Source organism: Eptatretus burgeri, chromosome 6 (genome assembly GCF_056783735.1).
Source record: "Eptatretus burgeri isolate ZD-2024b chromosome 6, Ebu_testis_v1, whole genome shotgun sequence".
NCBI lineage: Eukaryota > Metazoa > Chordata > Myxini > Myxiniformes > Myxinidae > Eptatretus > Eptatretus burgeri.
This window is the reverse complement of record NC_140966.1, coordinates 65,925,254-65,944,705: the sequence shown is the minus strand read 5'-3', so window position 1 is coordinate 65,944,705 and position 19,452 is coordinate 65,925,254. Positions and strand designations below refer to the sequence as shown.

The 19,452-nt window shown below is 45.5% G+C and overlaps 1 pseudogene across 1 annotated transcript in view; it reads left to right on the top strand.

The window, feature by feature from the left end:
* Positions 1–19,452, top strand: part of LOC147024976 (FRAS1-related extracellular matrix protein 1-like) — a 127,656-nt pseudogene that overhangs the window by 33,661 nt on the left and 74,543 nt on the right. Inside the window, exons 16-17 of the transcript XR_015059657.1 lie at positions 14,706–14,914; positions 15,290–15,383. The product of XR_015059657.1 is annotated as an FRAS1-related extracellular matrix protein 1-like (transcript). The remainder of the gene's footprint in view (positions 1–14,705; positions 14,915–15,289; positions 15,384–19,452) is intronic.

Sequence of the window (19,452 nt, the reverse complement as noted above, 5' to 3'; positions counted from 1 at the left end):
AACGGCCATTCATATCTGGTGCCTAACTGCATCTATGGATGTCCTCCTGCAGTTAGGTTAGGAGGTTGGTGCGAGGATTTGCACTTCACTCGGCAAAAACACACTCAGTGGTGACTGGCGGGGTAGTGCTGAGGTGTCGTCCACCAGACGGCGGTCTCCTTGGGTTAACCAGAGGCGGTCCCTTCGGGCACGTGCCTGGAATGTACTGTCCCTAAATAGAGGGGGATGGGCCAGGCATCTGCCTGGGGGATGGCCAAACGGAGGTCACTGGAGTACTGGTGGAAAATGGAAGCAGCGACGCGCTGTGAAGCACATGCTCCCCATGGATGGATGTACATAACCTGGACATGAATATAATAATGTTGAGATCCACCCCAGCCATCCGTGACTTTGACTCCATTGGCAACCTCCAGTGGTTGAATGTTTCATAACTCAAGCCAGCCTGTAGAGATGACAAGTTGGTGTTTTAGTGCTGAAGTTCTCCTTCTTGATTGTGATGTTACTCTCCGGTGTAAGGAATTGCTGTGGTCATCTTCTGTTACTAAAAGGAGAGGCAGCCCCCCTTCTGTGATTGAGGAAGAAGAAGCGGAACCTCGAGCTTTAATACAGCAATTCCAACAGCAACATATGTATTATTTTACAACAGCAGGAACCCTTGACAATAACACAGGAGGAGAACACAAAATGCTATCTAGTAATACGTCTCGAAACAAAAGAAAACAACAAAATGAGCAATCAGAGATTGCTAACCCTCGCCAGAACTTCTTTTGAGTGGTGTATTTTTTAATAGGTTTTCAGGTAAATCCAATGTGGCTGCCAAACCATGTGACCTATGTTAGGGTTAGGGTTCATTCATTAGGGTTCATTCACGTTCACGTTAGGGTTCATTCATGTCATATGTGTAACTCTTTTGTTCCTCATGGATAGGCGGTCATATGTGTAAAGTTTCTCAGCCATTTCAGAGAAGAAGATTTTCGAAGGTATTTTTTAAAAATAATATGGCTGCCAAATCACATGACCGATGACATCATTAATTTTTTTTTTCTGTGGATCATTTTATCCCAAGATGGCCCACAAATTTTTTTTCAAACTGATCAGATGTCGTGTTTTACATATGCAATGATGACATCATAACAAGAGCACCTATGATGTCATAAAAAAAATCAGACTCATTCCCCATGAGGAGTCCTTGCTATGTGCCAGGTTTCAAATTTTTCCTTTCAGAGATAGAGGTCCAAAGTTTTTCTGTAACTTTTCTGTTTCTCCCCCTCTCCCCCTCTCCCCCTCTCCCCCTCTTCCCCTCTTCCCCTTTTCCCCTTTTTTACTCTTTTTTTTTTTACCCTCTTTTTTCCCCCTCTTTTTTTCCCCCCTCTTTTTTCCCCCTCTTTTTTCCCCTCTTTTTCCCCCTCTTTTTCCCCCTCTTTTTTCCCCCTCTTTTTCCCCCTCTTTTTTCCCCCTCTTTCCCCCCTTTCCCCCCTCTCCCCCTCTCCCCCTCTCCCCTTTCCCCCTTTCCCCCTTTTCCCTTTTCCCCTTTTCCCCTTTTCCTCTTTTTTACTCTTTTTTTTTACCCTCTTTTTTTACCCTCTTTTTTCCCCTCTTTTTCCCCCCTCTTTCCCCCCCTCTTTCCCCCCTCTTTTTCCCCCCTCTTTTCCCCCTCTTTTTCCCCCCCTCTTCCCCCCCCCTCTTTCCCCCCCTCTTTCCCCCCTCTTTTCCCCCTCTTCCCCCCCTCTTTTTCCCCCCTTTTCCCCCTTCCCCCCTCCCCCCTTTTCCCCCTCTTTTCCCCCTCTTTTCCCCCCTCTTTTCCCCCCCTCTTTTTCCCCCTCTTTCCCCCCCTCTTTCCCCCCTCTTTCCCCCTCTCTTTCCCCCCTCTTTTCCCCCCTCTTCCCCCCCCTTTCCCCCCTCCCCCTTTACCCCCCTTTCCCCTCCCTTTCCCCCCTTTCCCCCTCTTCCCCCCTTTTCCCCCCTCTTTCCCCCTCTCCCCCTTTTTTGCCCCCTTTTTGCCCCCTCTTTTTGCCCCCTCTTTCCCCCTCTCCCCCCCTTTTTACCCCTTTCCCCCCCCTCTTCCCCCCTTCCCCCTCTTCCCCTCTTTTCCCCCTCTTTTCCCCCTCTTTTCCCCCTCTTTTTCCCCCTTTTTCCCCCCTCTTTCCCCCTCTTTTCCCCCTCTTTTCCCCCTCTTTTCCCCCTCTTCCCCCCTCTTTCCCCCCTCTTTTTCCCTCCTTTTTCCCCTCTTTTTCCCCTCTTTTTCCCCTCTTTTCCCCCTCTTTCCCCCCTCTTTCCCCCCCTTTTTCCCCCTCTTTTCCCCCCCTTTTCCCCCCTTTTCCCCCCTCTTTTCCCCCTCTTTTTCCCCCTTTTCCCCCTCTTTTTCCTCCTCTTTCTTTCCCCCTCTTTTTGCCCCTCTTTTCCCCCCTCTTTTTCCCCTCTTTTCCCCCCTCTTTCCCCCCTCTTCCCCCTCTTTTTCCCCCTCTTTCCCCCTCTTTTTCCCCCTCTTTCCCCCTCTTTCCCCCCTCTTTTTCCCCCTCTTTTCCCCCCTCTTTTTCCCCCTCTTTCCCCCTCTTTCCCCCCCTCTTTTTGCCCTCCCTCTTTTTCCCCTCTTTCCCCCCTCTTTTTCTCCCTCTTTTTCCCTCTTTTCCCCCCTCTTTTCCCCCTCTTTCCCCCTCTTTTTCCCCCTCTTCCCCCCTCTTTTCCCCCTTTTTCCACCTCTTTTCCCCCTCTTTTCCCCCTCTTTTCCCCCCTCTTTTCCCCCTCTTTTTCCTCCTCTTTTCCCCCTCTTTTTCCCCTCTTTTTCCCCTCTTTTTCCACCCCTCTTTTTCCACCCCTCTCTTTTTCCCCCTTTTTCCCCCCTCCTTTTCCCCCTCCTTTTTCCCCCTCTTTCCCCCCCCTCTTCCCCCCTCTTCCCCCCCTCTTTCCCCCTCTTTTTCCCCCTCTTCCCCCCTCTTCCCCCCTCTTTTCCCCCTCTTTTTCCCCCCTCTTTCCCCCCTCTTTTCCCCCTCTTTTCCCCCTCTTTTCCCCCTCTTTTCCCCCTCTTTTCCCCCTCTTTTCCCCCCTCTTTTCCCCCTTTTCCCCCCCTCTTTCCCCCCTCTTTTCCCTCCTCTTTCCCCCCTCTTTTCCCCCCTTTCCCCCCTCTTTTTCCCCCTCTTCCCCCTCTAACCCTAACAGCCCTTCAACTGATCGTTTTTTCCTCACTGTTGCTGTGTTTATTTCCTTTGGAAACCTGTCTCGGTTCGTATTTAATTACTGCACGAGAGTAATCGCCCCTCCTCCCCCTTCCTAAATATAACTTCTTATTCCCGTTATTCGGCATTTGAAGCATTAACAAGAAAACATGGCGTCGTCTGTGTCCCGCCCGACGACGTCAGCGTCGAGGATCTCGTTATCGTCACGGGAAACATAGTCGGTACTGACAAAGTTCGTGCAGCCACACGAATGAACAAACGTGTGGTAATCTTCGTGTCTGAGACAGAACTGGTTCATGAAATCGTATTGACCGGACTATCAACAGATGATGGACATTTCGTGCTCGTCTCCCCTCTGGACACTCCGGCCGTGAAGGTCATTATCTCGAACGCTCCTCCTTTCCTGAAAAATCAGACGCTGATCTCCGAACTATGTCGTTATGGTTCTGTGGTTTCTCAGATCACTATGTTACCTTTACGGAGCCAGGACGATCGGACGAAGCACGTGATGTCTTTTAGGAGACAAGCTTATGTGGTGCTTCCTCCCTCTAACGCTGAAAGAACCTTGAACATCGTTTTAAAACTCAAAATTGATAATCATCATTACCAAGTCTACGTAACTACTGACACCCTGAAATGTTTCGAATGTGGTAATTTCAGACACTTGAAATGATCTTGCCCAAAGTCAACCTCGTCGAACGATGAAATAAACCTCGTCAACAAGAATACGTATTCTTCTTCTTCTTCTTCTTCTTCTTCTTCTTCTTCTTCTTCTTCATCCTCGACTGTGAAGGAAGCGAATCCCGTGTCCGGAAATAAGGCCCAGTCCCCTCAGTCCGATCGTCTAAACAGCAAAACGAATGTTTGGGATGGTTTCACCGTCGTTTCATCAAGAAGGAGAAAGACTTTACCTGATGGTCGTTTAACCCAGAAGAAAGGAGCATTTACAAACAAGGAATCTGTCGGTAATGTTCCTGCAGTTGTGACTGACGCCACTCTACAAGGCCTACCTGGAATGGACCTGGAATGGACCCGGTATTGACCCGGAATGGACCCGGATCCCGGTACTAACGACCAACAAGTTCAGCCGACTTGCCGGTGAGGACAGAGACGTCTCCCTCACAGAGACCGCTTTACCTGTTTTTGCAGTGAAGAAAACTGTTCACTCGTTAAAAACTCTCCTATGGGAAAGCCCATTGACGGTGATACACAGACCACTAGTGATGAACCTGCTGTCACTTTGGTAAATGTTAACCCTGAATCCTTGTCAGCGGGAAATAGTAAAACAAATGTTAACCCTGTTACTGCTCCCAGTCCATCACGTGGTGAAGCTGGAAATGCAGGAAATGTTAAAATGGATGTTTTACGAGAGACCCCCAAAGTATTATCTACCTCCATGCCGTTGGAGGTCGATAACACCATTACGGTCGAGGGAAGCGATATCGCTACATCCACTGATGGTGTTTCTGTTTCATCAACTCCCCCGATTATTTCTGTTACTTCACCAGGAGATGTTCCCACAATGGAAGAGCACATAGACGTGGTAACCAGTACAGATCCGTGTATCAATACTGACGACAGTATCGATATGCGGGACAGTACAAGCTTGTATGACTCGGAAACTAAAACTGACTCTGACGAATCTGACCTGGAGGAAGCAAACAGGAACAGTCAGGTGGAAACGGTGGAGAAGCTGACAAGTCAAGGTCCTACCCCCCCCTGAACAAACAAGACTCTTCTTACAAAATACATACAGGAAACGCAATCTAAACCTGACGGAATACTTTCCAGATCTACCGTCCTTCCTTGAGTGTGCTCAGGCTATCGTACGTAAGCCTGACTTATTCGGTTTCCACCAGACACACTGTCACCACTTAAAAAAACTGATTGCCAAGGTGAAAAGGGATCCTAATCAATTAACCCGCTTCTGATCTTATTCTAAGAAACTATTATTTTCCTCATGGCCAGTTTCAAGATTGGAACGATAAATGTTAATGGTGGTGGGAGTCCACTCCGCAAGATCCAAATTAAACAGCTGGTCGAGGTCAACGGTCTCGACACAGCTTTGTTACAAGAGACCCATGCTGTCCGATCTGTTCAGGCTCAGTGGCGACTATTTATGGACAAGGAATGTTTCTTCAGTAACAACTCCACGTCGAAGGCAGGCATCATGTTTGTCTTAGAGAAACATTTCCATCCGTCCTGCCTTAAATTTATGAGTATTATTGATGGACACCTTGCCTCCGTGATCTTCTCTATCAATCAGTCCAAGTTCACAATTCTAATGTGTTTGCTCCAAGCAAAAAAGACGAGCGGATCTCCTTTTTTGCCGAACTGAGAAAATTCCTGCAAACACTGGATTTGCAGACTTGTCTAATTATTGGTGGCGATTTTAACGGTACTGTTAATGCTTCATTTGATCGGAACGGGCCGGAACCCCAACCATGTACCGCAAAACTTTTTGCAAACATCATTGCGAAATATAATCTTCATGATATTTGGCGTGTACAGCACCCTTCTGATCGGTCTTACACATGGTGTCGTTGTTTAAACAACCACATCTCACTTGTGAGGCTTGATCGCATCTATGTCAATTCTCATTTATTACATGGAGTTTATAAATCTGATATCGTGCCTTCTGGTTTCTCTGACCATTCCCTCGCTCGAGTCTTCATTCAACTCTCTGAACCATGTCCAGGGAGCTCTCACTGGAAATTCAATAACAGTTTACGAGAAAACCTCAACTTCATTCAGGCCTTTGAATCCTTCTGGACGGCTCTCCTAGAACAGAAGTTCAGCTGTTCCGTTAACCCGTTGATATGGTGGGATTTAGTAAAAACCCAAATTAAAGGGTTCTGTCAACAGTATCGTTTTTTTCTCAACAAGAGCTGACCTTGAAGTAAAGAAAATATTACAGTTAGAGATTTTACAACTCCAACGGATCATTGGACAAAATAATAGTAACATACAAAAAACCTTAACTGAGAAACAGTCCTTATTAAAGGAAATAACCGAGAGGAATGCAAATGGTGCCTTCGTTCGGATGAGGGTGCGACACCTGAATGAGGCAGACGTACCAACCAAGTACTTATTTTCCTTGGAGAAACGTCTTCCCAGTAAACAGCTTTCTCAGCTGCGATTATCAGATTCATCCATTATCTTTACACAATCAGAAATCAAACTTTTCGTGAAGGAATACTTTTCGAAAATATATTCAATGGAACAAATACATCCTGTCAGTGTTGCCTCTATCTCTGTAGGCCTGCCAGTGTTGTGTGAAGATGAGCGTTCCTAACTGGAAAGGCTCATCACCTTGGATGAACTTGGCACTGCCCTGCACGGCCTTGCCATTGGGAAAGCACCTGGATTGGATGGACTTACAACTGAATTTTACAAGAAGTTTTGGCACTTATTGGGGTCCAGAACCCATTAACACGTTGAACGCAAGCTGCCAGCTTGGAGAGCTACCTCGGAGTTGCCGACGAGCTCTTCTTACCCTCATCCCAAAAAAGGGAGACATGCTGAGTATTGAAAATTGGCGTCCTATCTCCCTGTTATGTACGGACTATAAGATGTTTTCAAAAGCCCTGGCATCGCGACTTACTCCTTATTTATCCTCGTTGTTGAAAGAAGACCAATGTTACTGTGTCCCAAAACGTTCTATTTATGACAACATCTCCCTTGTGAGAGACATCATTGAACTGTGCAAGGAAAACCCTAAAGATTTAGGACTTCTCTTTGATTAGGAGAAAGCCTTTGACCGTGTTGACCATCGGTACATTTTCAAAGTACTTGAGCAGTATGGACTTGGTTCAACCTTCATCTCTTATATTAAAATACTATACAGTAATATTGAGAGTGTGCTTAAGATAAACAATGAACTTGTTGCACCTTTGTCTATTAACAAGGGAATTAGACTCAGTTTCCCTCTTTCCAGGTTGCTTTATGCTCTCTCCATCGAACCCCTACTAGTTTCTTTGCGCTGTAGACTAACAGGCGTTAGTTTGTCCTTATTTGAAAAGGCTTCTTCAGCCAAAGTAAATTGGAACAAAACGAGAGCCCTTTGGCTCGGTCCATTGTGCTACTTGGCACCAAGACTTCCTGCTCCACTGTCATGGGCCAATGATGGTGTGAAATACTTTGGAGTGTTCTTAGGTAATAATACCACAGTAGCAAAAAATTGGGCTGGTCTGCTTGAGTTTGTTGAGGGTAAACTGCAAAAATCGAAAGGTCTGATCACACAACTGTCATATCGTGGAAGGGTCTTGGTTATCAACACACTGGTGGCCTCCACCTTATGGCACAGGTTCTTCGTGCTGCATCCTCCAGCGGCGTTGCTTCAACAGCTCCAGAAGTGCTTCGTGTCCTTTTTCTGGGACGGAAAACACTGGCTGCGACCTGGGGTCCTCAGTTTACCACTGACCGATGGAGGCCAAGGCCTGGTCGACATAAAGAGCCGGCTAATGGCCATTCGACTCTCGGTTGCCTTTCGCATGCTATACATGCGACCCTCTCCACCATGGGTCAACGTCGCTCGTCACCTTTTGCAACAGGCTGGGAGGCTCGGCTATGACCACTCTCTTTTCCTGATGGACCTTTCCAAAATCGACACATCCCCCCTCTCTGGTTTCTATCAGAGCATGCTAAATGCGTGGCAAGCTCTGACAATAACGAGAGCTACACATTCTAACACGAAACAGATGTTTCTGGAAGAACCTTTGTTCTACAACCCCCTTTTCCATGATATGCCTGCTGATAGGTGCTTTATTCAACGCTTTACCGACAAGGGCGTTAAATCTGTCGCAGATCTTCTCAGCCCAAATGGCAGCTGGATCGGAGCTGATGCATTGGCAAGCCTGGTCGGTGTGCGATCGTCTCGAATCGTGGCATGCATATTAGGGAGTGTGCTTTGGACATGCACAGAGCTTGCACCTGCTTGGGAGCAAGACCACCAAAGCAATGAACAAAATACACATCGAATACCTTCTCTCTCTACCTTTTCTGAACTCGTATGTGCTTTTTCTCTTGCCAGCCCTCTTTCTTGTGCCCCTTTTAACGTAGGCTTCAATAGCCTTCCCAAACAAAAAGACCTTTATTTGGGTTGTGTAAAATTTCTTTCGCAACAGCTAATAACACAGCAGAAGGTTCGATGGAGAGACCTCTTACCTTGTTCTCCCCCTTATTTTCCTAACTGGAAAGGTTTTTATCCCCCTCCTGTACCACCACGACATGGCGACCTCCAATGGAGACTAGTACACTGGATCCTTCCTTATAATCACTTGTTACACCATTTATCAAATCTACTTGTAGATGAATGTCCTTTTTGTAAGAAATCTGAAAACCTTTTTCACATCTATGTTGAATGCCAACGATTGGCACCTTTATTTATTTTACTTCGGAATTGTTTTGTGAGGTTTGGTCTGATTTTTAACACTTGTGTGTTCATCTATGGATTGGATATCCCACACAAAAATTCCAATGGTGTGTTTGCCAATTTCTTGCTTGCTCAGGCAAAGATGGCGGTATATAAGTCAAGGAAAAAAAACTTGATGGTGTAGGGAGTAAATGATGAAGATGCTTTGTTTTTGTTCCAAAACCTTGTAATAAGTCGTGTTAAATAGGATTTTGCTTTCTTTTCAGTAACGGGAAGATTACCGCAGTTCAAATCAAAATGGTGTATAAAGGAAGTTATTTGCAAAGTCCGAGAGGAATGTTTATCCTTTTGTGAAATGTTCTGTATATAATCCACCTGATTCATCCTTTCCTTTCTTCAGAAATTCTTTTTTAGTTTTCTTTCTTTCTCTGAAATGAAAATGCAACTCCCATTTGGGGGCTTTCTTTTCTATTTTTATAATAAAAAGATACAAAAGCCTCTTTCCCTCTTTCCCTCGTTCCCTCTTTCCCTCTTTCCCTCTTTCCCTCTTTCTCTCTTTCCCTCTTTCCCTCTTTCCCTCTTTCCCTCTTTCTCTCTTTCTCTCTTTCTCTCTTTCCCTCTCCCTCTCCCTCTCCCTCTCCCCCCCCTCTCCCTCTCCCCCCTCTCTCTCTCTCTCCCCCTCTCTCTCTCCCCCTCTCTCTCTCCTCTCCCTCTCCCTCTCCCTCTCCCTCTCCCTCTCCCTCTCCCTCTCCCTCTCCCTCTCCCTCTCCCTCTCCCTCTCCCTCTCCCTCTCCCTCTCCCTCTCCCTCTCCCCCTCCCTCCCCTCCCCCTCCCCTCCCCTCCCTCTCCCTCTCCCTCTCCCTCTCCCTCTCCCTCTCCCTCTTTCTCTTTCTCTTTTTCTCTCTCCCTCTTTCTCTCTCTCTTTCTCTCTCTCGTCTTCAGTTGTCCTCCCCTTCCTCCTTCCCTTGGTTCACTAAAGCTTGTGGTGAAGTGGTTGTCCTGAAACAACTTGCCTTTGCCTCATGGAAACCAAACCCAACTGAAGGTAATCTCAGTTCCTTCCATAAAGCTCAGAACAAGTGTGTATGTAACCCCAGGAGAGCCAGAAAACAACATCTTTCTAATCTCAAGTCTGAACTCTCAAACCTCTCTCCCTCCTCCAACTCCTAGTAGTGTCTAATCAAATCTGTGTCTGGTGTATGTTCCCCCTCCATCCCCTCCCTTACCTCAAATGGCGGACATGAAATCAGAGCCATATCCCTGGACATATTGCGTGCTTTTGACATGGTCTGGCACCCTGCCCTGCTCACCAAACTCTCTTCCTGTGGTATCCAAGGCCATCTTTACTCATGGCTCACAGACTTCCTCTCCTGTTGCTGCCAACATGTAGCCCTAAATGGAGTTCTTTCATCCCCTCTTCCTCTCCAGGCTGGAGTTACTCAAGGTAGCGTTCTGGGCCCTGTTCTTTTTCTGGTTTTCATTAATGATCTCTCCCACTCTGGAAAATCCTCTTTATCTCTTTGCTGATGTCTCCACCCTCTGCCGTTCCATCTGTCATCTCTCAGACTGGCAAGCGGCAGCTTTTTCGCTCTCTGAAGACCTGGATAAAGGCACAAACTGGTCCAACATGTGGAACATGTCGTTCAATCCTGACAAATCTCACAATCTCACTATGTCTCTCTGAAAGTACCCTTTGGAATTCCCCCCATGTACTTTCTCAACAACCCTCTGTAGAAGCCCTTTCATTCAAGCTTCTGGGTCTCACAATCTGCCATGATCTTTCCTGGGAAAGCCACATTTCCAACCTGGCCTCCAAAGCCAGTCGCTGACTGTGCATCCTCCATCGTGCAAAGTCCTTCCTCAGCCCACCTGAGCTCCTGACCACATACAAAGTTTTCGTCCGCAGCCTGATGGAGGACTGCTCCGCCCGCTGGTGCTCCTGCTTCTCATCTTTCTCGGCTTCACGCTGTGCGAACCAAGGCATTTCGTTGGTGTACAATTGTGACATTTAGGATCATTGGTATCCCCCGCGGTGAGGCTGAGTCTTTGAGATTCTCACTCTCTCACCACAGGCAGGTCGCTGGTCTTTCTGTCTTCGACCGTCTCCGGTCTCGCCACCCTCCCCCCCCCCCCGCTCTCTCTGCGATATGTCCCCCTCATATTTCCGCAGGGTGCTCAAGGTCCGCCAGCAACCCCCTTCTGGTAAAACTACCAAAATCACGAATCACTGCTCACCTTCATCTTTCATTCCTGTTTTTGCCCCACCTTTGGAATAAACTCCCAGACTCTCTTCAATCCCACTCTTTCCTCCAGGTCTTCAAAGCAGCTGTTCACCACCACCTATTTCGCCCCATCCAAAACCACGATCTTTTCTTCCCCCGTTAATCCACCCCAAACCCATCTCCTTCAAATTCCTTGCCTTCTTTCCCGAAAATTCCTAGTCGTGTAAGGTCCTGAAAGTCTCTGTAGTGTCCATCTTGTATACCCTGTGTACCCCATCCCATCCCTCTCCCTTCCACAGATCTCCTAATGTCTCTGTTCCCCACTGTTTTGTCCTTCCCTCTCCCACCCCTCTTGTCTCCTGCCCCTCTTGTTGTGCGTTGTGTGTTTGCTCTCATTTGAGCCTGGACAATGTGTTCAAAAAAAAAAAATATATATATATATATATATATATATATATATATATATATATATATATATATATATATATATATATATATATATATATATATATGTCCAACATGTTGTCTTTTGATTAAACCAGTCCGTGAAGCAATGGGTTGGCAGTTGGCACGCATGTTTCTCTGAAATATCATGGATAATTTAGTTTTGCTCTTTCACTCCACACAGAGGTCGTGACTTACCTTTGAGCTGTCTTGTTTGAGTTAAATTCCCAACACAACTATCAGGTATCAGGTTTGTGTTTCATAAGCAGGTTGTTGCATCACAAATTGCACCGTCTCTCACTTGGGCATTAAGCTCGGTACCCTGACTGCTAGCATTACTTGGTGGACATAAAATATCCCACCGTGTCTTTCGAGAAGAGTAGGCGAGCTCCTGCCGCACCCTGAACAAATTACTGTCTACCTCAGACCAATATCGGGCCTGGCCACCCAGTTCAAAAGACTTGTGCCATCATCCACCCTGCTGACCTCACATCAAGGTGGGAATAATTGGGGCCATTAAAGTAATCATCATCGTTCGGGTTCTTGTCTCTTAAATGTCTCTTATTGGTGTCTGGGTGGGCCATCAGCCTGCAGTTTAGGAGCAAAAACGGTTTCACTCCTGTTTGTGAGTGAGTGTGGGGGGGGGGGTGACAAGTGACAAGTAGAGATGGGTGGTTCTCCACTCATTAAACGGACCATTTGGACCAGTGGTGGCATGGTACGTCATGGCCTGAGGTGGGAGCCAAAGACAATAAAAGCGTATGCAGCGGGAGCGGAGGTGGTGGGGGGGGGGTGGCGGGGTAGTTAGCAGAAGCCAAGGATGGATCTGAGGAGGGCTGCCTATTTCTGCTCAAGCTATTGTGTGAAGCCATACCCTCACCGAGCAAGCTATGCCTCCTATCTCAAAACTCACACTGGGCTGCTTGCTGGAGCGGGCTGTTATGCTGAGGACATGACTGCCTCTTTGACATCCTGCATCTGTTCCTGCTGTGTCTTGGTATTTCCATCCTGTCACATCTAATGTCTTCCTCCTGTGCTGTGTCTGTGGGTCCACATAACGCTTAGTTAATTGAGGATCCCGTTTGTTTGTTGGTTTTGTGGGCACCTGTGTACAGTAGTGGGTAAGGGGTTTTTGTCATCATTAATTGGTATATCTTATGTTGAAGAATACTCAATTCCTCTTGTACAGTTGAACCATTTATTTTAATAAATATGCATATGGAGAATCAGAGGAAATTCACTAACACAATCAAGCAATCTGCTCTATCCTCTGATTCTAATGGTACATGGATCTTGAGTTCCTTTTATTATAAGCAAAGGTGGGAGAGGTGAGATCATGGAATGATATCTGGCAATTATCGCGACATGGTAGCGACTGAGGCTGAAGTTTTAGGGTTCAGGGAAAAAAATCACTCACGTGATCACGTTTTTTTTGCAGCGGCCATTCAGAGGTCAGTTTGAATTCAATCAAAGGGCTGGAGAACAATTTACGATCTCAAGGTGAAAATAATTCAAGCAGACATCTGGACATTATCTCAACACACATTCCATTGAAGCTGTTGGGATGAATATAAAGATGACCATTCCAGCAGACTTTCAGATGCCAATATATAATTATTTATATATGAGAATCACTTAATATTAATAAGCTAAATAGAATAATAGATAATTCTATTCTACTGAACAAAGAGTAAAGATTATTTGGAAGACCAGTCTGTTTTGGGGAAGAGAGATGTTTTACTTGGCAGACTGGTAACCTTCTAATACAGTAAAGAGATATAAAGCCGTTTAAAATGCAAATGGATATATATGTGTGTGTGTGTGTGTGTGTGTGTGTGTGTGTGTGTGTGTGTGTGTGTGTGTGTGTGTGTGTGTGTGTGTGTGTGTGTGTGTGTGTGTGTGTGTGTATGTGTCTATACACACACACACACACACACACACACACACACACACACACACACACACACACACACACACACACACACACACACATACTGTTCATACATATATATATGTATGTATATATATATATATGTATATGTATATATATATGTATATGTATATATATATATATGTATATATATATGTATATGTATATATGTATATATATATGTCTATATATGTATATATATGTATATATATATGTATATATATATATATATATATATCTTCTTCTTCTTCTTTCGGCTGCTCCCGTTAGGGGTCGCCACAGCGGATCATCCGTATGATCCGCATAGTGATTTGGCACATGTTTTACGCCGGATGCCCTTCCTGACGCAACCCTAGTCACCTCTTATGACACAGGGATATGGTACACCTATTTTAACCGGGGTATACACCGGCCCAGCACACTGGTACTCATTTTGCCGACCTCGGAAGGATGACAGGCTGAGTCAACCCCCTGGTGTATTAATTCAGTGGCCCAACGGGGCTTGAACTCAGGACCTTTTGGTTCCCAAGCTACTGCTCTAGCCACTGTGCCAACACACCAGGATATATATATATATATATATATATATATATATATATATATATATATATATATATATATATATATATATATATATATATATATATATATATATATATATATATATATATATATATATATATATATATATATATATATATATATATATATATATATATATATATATATATATATATATATATTCAAAATAGATACATGTTCGAGCACACATAGATGTAATAATCGTTTTGTATTCAAATACATTTCCCATTAAAGGGTTATAACAATACATTGTGCTATATGCTAAAAACTTTACTTTTTAAGTTAATTGTCAATCAAGCTTAATTGACTACATTTTCCTTTTATTATCACACTTAAAACCATTGTGCTAATTTTGGAGAAATTTGCATCCACACTTGTCTTCTTGTTTTCCCTTCCTCTTGAGCATACCTGGTGAATTTGGGTTGTCGTGGTTCCCTTGGTAATTAAGGAAAGCCCTTTGAGGGATAATTGGTGGCAGCAATTAACGCCGCACACCCAGACAGTGCCACTCACCTTCGGCTCGCTCGGCCTAATTAGGACAAGGCGTGTGGTACGTAATTAACGTAACACTCAGCCAATCTGATGCCCCAATCTGCACATATCGTGGGATTTGGACATGTGATCTGGCAGGGGTCTTTGAATCGATTGACCATTACAGTCATATTGAGACGACTCGCCAGATTTGAACCAGGCAAATGGACGGCTGGACAACCACAACAATATTTTTGTTTACAATGATTTACTGCTTCCTGCTGGCATCTCCCTGCCGACACCCAAGCACTATGTGGCTGAATTTCCATCTCGTCGAGTAGATTCCCAACCAAAATGTTGAAGATTCCATGCCAAGTCGATTTGGTGCACATAAAATTTTGCATGCACAGATTATTTGTTACCTTATGTGCTGCTTTTTATATGAATTAATTCCCTTGTAAACTGTTTCAAAGAGAATTTTAAAGCATTTGTGACTGGTACAATCCCAGGTGAAGATGCTGCCAATACAGGTGGCAGAAGGTGATGCGGCCTTATTACTGCCTCGACATATCATGTTGAAAGATCCTGACACAATCCCAGGGAACTTGAGGGTGCTGATCTCCAAGAACCCTCTTCATGGATCCTTGGAGATGGATGGAGTGATTCTTTTTGAAGGAGATTCCATTGCACTCGATCATATAGTTGCACGCCGCATCCGGTACGCATTCACCATCATTGTCATCACGATTATTATTAGGTGGGATGTTTGTGGCACTGCTTTATTGGCAACATTTTTGCATCCATCGCAAGTTTCCCTGAGGGCACTTATTGCTAGAGGTGAGAATCAACCTCAAATTGTGGAGTAATGACATCTGTGGGCCAGATCAGTCAAGGGAGGTGAACCTCGTTGTATTTGCATTGACAATTCATTAGTGACATGGTAATTCTACTTACTCACACCTCTCGGCCATCCTGCCTGCCCAGGTTTTAGGTACTGGATCATTAACTTCATATATCATGGATCTTCATCTCTTCATTAATAATGGATTCATGGTTTTGATTTAGGTAATGATGGTTGTCTCATTTGTGTTAGATATCAACATGACGGCTCAGAGACACTGCAGGATGATGTTGCTCTCACAGTCACTGACAGAACAAACTCTGTCGATGTTCTGCTGCATTTCAAGGTGGGTTTAACTCAAATTGTATTTGGCAGTCGACCACGCGTTCTATACGATGAATTGCTGTTATACACTGGTTACACATCAGAGGGAAATGTCAATCATTTTATGTAATAATACACTTGTCACATCTATCTGTCTGTCTGTCCCTCCGTTATGTAAATCTCTCGAGATGACGGAATCTCGTGAGATTGTGAACGACGTTTCATCGTTATTTAATATTGTCCTTGTATTTATGCATCACAAAGCAGATAATTAATTTAGGAAAATTCATTAACACAATTGGTGGCAGGATTTGCACTCCACCCATCACAAAACACTTCATTCCGCAAAACACACTGGGGTGTGTGGCGGGGTGGCGCTGAGGTGTCATCCACAAGACGGTCTCCTCAGATTAACCTGAGCTGGGTTCTTTGGGTGGGTGCCTGGAATGTCTTATCCCTTAGAGATGGGGGATGGCCAGGAGGAGGCCCCTGGAGTACCGGCGGAAAGTGGACACAGCGATGCTCTGTGGCGCATGTTCCCCATGGATGGATGGATGTATTAACACAACTAGGCTACTCACAATAACTTGAGTGGCAATTCCACGGATTTTCCGGTGGACATATCTCACGAGATTGTGAATGTAGACCTGAATGTAGTTTAGATAATTGTTCTCGCTGCAACCGACATTGTGAATGGGATGAAAGGAAAAGTTGGGAAGGTAGGAAAGCAGGTTATGAGGAAGTTGGAGATGGTGAGCTTGGAGATAGAGGACAGGGGAAAGAAATGAAATATTCCACCATTTTAATGAGGTAATGACTAAATAATATGTAATGATGTAAGAATGCCCTCTTGCCTTGACCGGAAAGAAAGGGGAGGGAGGGGAGAACCGAGAGTTGGGAAGAGAGGAGACAGATTTGCGACAGGAGCTTGAGGCTTTGGGGGGTGGGGTTGAGAACTCTGGGGAGAAGGTTTGAAGACTTGGGGTTGGTGAATGTGGGTTGAGGAGTTGGGGTTCAAGGAGGTGAGTTGAGGACTTGTGGTTGGGGGAGGAAATGAGAATTTTGGGTTAGGGGGAGGGAATTGAGGACTTGTGGTTGGCGGTGGGGAGTGAGGATTTGGGATTGGAGGTGCTGAGGACTTTGGGTTGGAGTGGAAGTTGAGGACTTGGGGTGGTGAGAGGGGTTGAGGACTTGGGGCTGGGAGGAGTGGAGGACTTGGGCTTAGGGGCAGGGATTTAAGCACTTGGGGTTGGGAGGGAGTTGACTTGGGGTTGGGAGGGGGTTGAGGCTTTGGGGTTGTGGGATGGGGGATTTGAGGACTTGGAGTTGGGCAGAGTTGAGAACTTGGGATTGGATCAGGGAGCTGAGGATTTGGGGTTGGGAGGGGGTTTGAGGACTTTGGGTTGGAAGAGGCGTTGAGAACTTGGGGTTGGCTGGGTGTTTTGTTTTGAATACAGAGTCAAGGCTCGTGGAAGAGCGAGAACACAAAACGGATCAGGATACAACACAATAAATAAAACAGCAGAAAGAGGAAGGGGAATTCCAGCTGCATGGCCAAGGGACAAAAACAAACAGAAACAATGAGAGATGAGGGGTAAGGCAGGGACAGATTAAAGATGCCTTGGGCTCCTGGCGATGACCCAACCATTGGCTCTCCTTCTCTCCTACCCATCCCACAGTCATAGACATCAGTGAGCTAAGTCACAGTGAATTATGCCACGAAGTGTGCCTCAGGTCAAAGTCAGGTCAGGTCTAGATCTCAGGACATGTTACTATTGATACTCTGACGATGCTCATTTAATACTTCATTACTTTTTGAAAAACACGAACCCCTGTGCAAACAATAACCAAGAATGCTTTAATGAAGACATCGTTACATTTTCAAACTAAATCGGCAATGACGACAATTTAAAACAAGACCGTAATTTATTTGTAAGTCCATAATTTGTCATTTTCATTCCAAGGAGCAGGAAGTTTGTCCACAAAATTCACGACATGTATAACATCACATCAGTCTTTTCCTCGATTTTTGTGGTGCCAGACCAAAACATAGGCACACGATTTGTCTTGGGAGATGGCTCCGATTTCATGTCTGGCATTCAGGACCTCCATCCCTTGTTGGGAGAGCAGAAGCAGCATATCCAGGGTAGAGTGACCTGATCTGAATCCAAATTGATGATCAGAAATCAAGCCATTGGAGAAGAGGAAGGAGCAAGAGCAGAGGAGCAGGTTTTAGGACATGTGGGCTGATGCCATCTGGACCGGTTTCAGAATTTGAGTCAAGGTTTGACAGCAAGCTCTCCACTTTGTCAGAAAAAAAGGATACAGAGTCCAGGAACAGCTGGTTATGACTGGGTAAGGATGGTACAGAAAGCGATGGGTTTTGGACACAAGATTTCGAAGCAAACCCAGAGTTTAGGCATTCATCCTTTTCACGTACCATGTCAGCTGTGTGGTCATTTGAGGTACGGGAGGGGATAGAAGGGGAACATACACCAGTAACAGACTTAACTAGATGCCACCAGGATTTAGAGGAGGGAGACTGGTTTGAGAGTTCAGGCTTGAGATTAGAAAGATGTTTTTGACTTTCCTGAGGGGAGACACACACTTGTTACGAACTTTGTGGAAGGAACTGAGATTGCCTTCAGTTCGATTAGCCTTCCATACGGCAAAGGCAAGTTGTTACAGGACAACTGCCTTGCCACAAGCTTCATTGTACCATGTGTGGGAGGAAGGGTAGGACAACTGAAGACAAGATGGGATAAATCTGTGCATGAGGAGAGCTAGTTTCTATGAAATAATTCCCAGGAAGAGGTAATGGCGGAGGAAGTGGAGATGGGAGACCAGTCGAAGTTTGATGGCTGCTTGAAGACCGATGTGCAAGGTGGACACAGGACTCGATGCAGTGCACTTTCGAAACCAGGAGCAAGAGAAGAGACCAGTGACGATGATGTCCAAAGATGAAGTAACAGCCACGAGCAGGACTGGCGATGAGTGAGCCTTAACCAGGCCACGTGGTCTTCTTTGTCCTTTTCCCCAATGAGGCCTCCTGATCGGCACTTCTTCTGCAAAGTGCTTCTTTGCACTCCGGGCATGTGGAGCTCCCCTGTCTGAGGTTTTTCTTCCCCTCTCAAAAGGCAGCATGATACCAGCTTGGGTCTATCCCAAAACTTCTACAGAGCGAACCACAATAATCTCTGCTCCTCAAGCTCCTCTGTGAACCACCTGCTCGACCTCCTTCCGCACAAGCATCTCTTGATTCTCTCTTCCAGTGGGTGGAGTTCTCTTCTTCCTCCTGGGTGGAGTCCTTCCCTGGGGTGTCGCCCATGGGGAAACCTCAATACAAAATATCTGTTCATTGCCTTTTCTGGCTCCACAGCACACAAGCCGCCATGGCTGGCACACACTGGCGAAAGATATCATAACCGCATAGTTGCACGCATGAAGTGTGCCTCTGTGATGGGCAGTCCTCACTTCGACCCGCCTACAAATAAGAGGTATTTACACAAACATAATTAATGTCCACCCTATGTATAATTTACGTACGCTACCTCCTCAGCATCACGAGTAACAGACAACTTACTCTGCCAGATCCTTGTGAGATGGAAATCTAACCTACTCAAAACACACGGACCATACTACACTGACCCCAGTCTAGCTATGGATCCCTCCCCCCCTCCCACTCCCACTTCCACAGAACAATACATCATATTCCAAGTGTTTGACCAGGTTGTGATAAAGAGGATTTTCCAGGGAGTATGAGAGATCGTTGATGAAGATAAGGAATAGGATGGGGCCCTGAACACGGCATTGGGGCTCTCCAGCCTTGACAGGGAGAGGAGATGAAAGGATTCCGTTGAGAGCTACACTACTGGTCAAAAGTTTTGGAACACCACCATTTTTCCAGTTTTTACTGAAATTTCAGCAGTTCAAGTCCAGTGAATAACCTGAAATGGTACAAAGCTAAGTGGTGAAGTGCCAGAGGTTAAAAAAAAAAGTTTAGGTTCCCAAAAACTGAAAAATAATGGAAATTTCAGAGTTGTTAAAAAGGCCCTTTTTAGGGAACAAGTAATGGGTTAGCAACTGCAGCT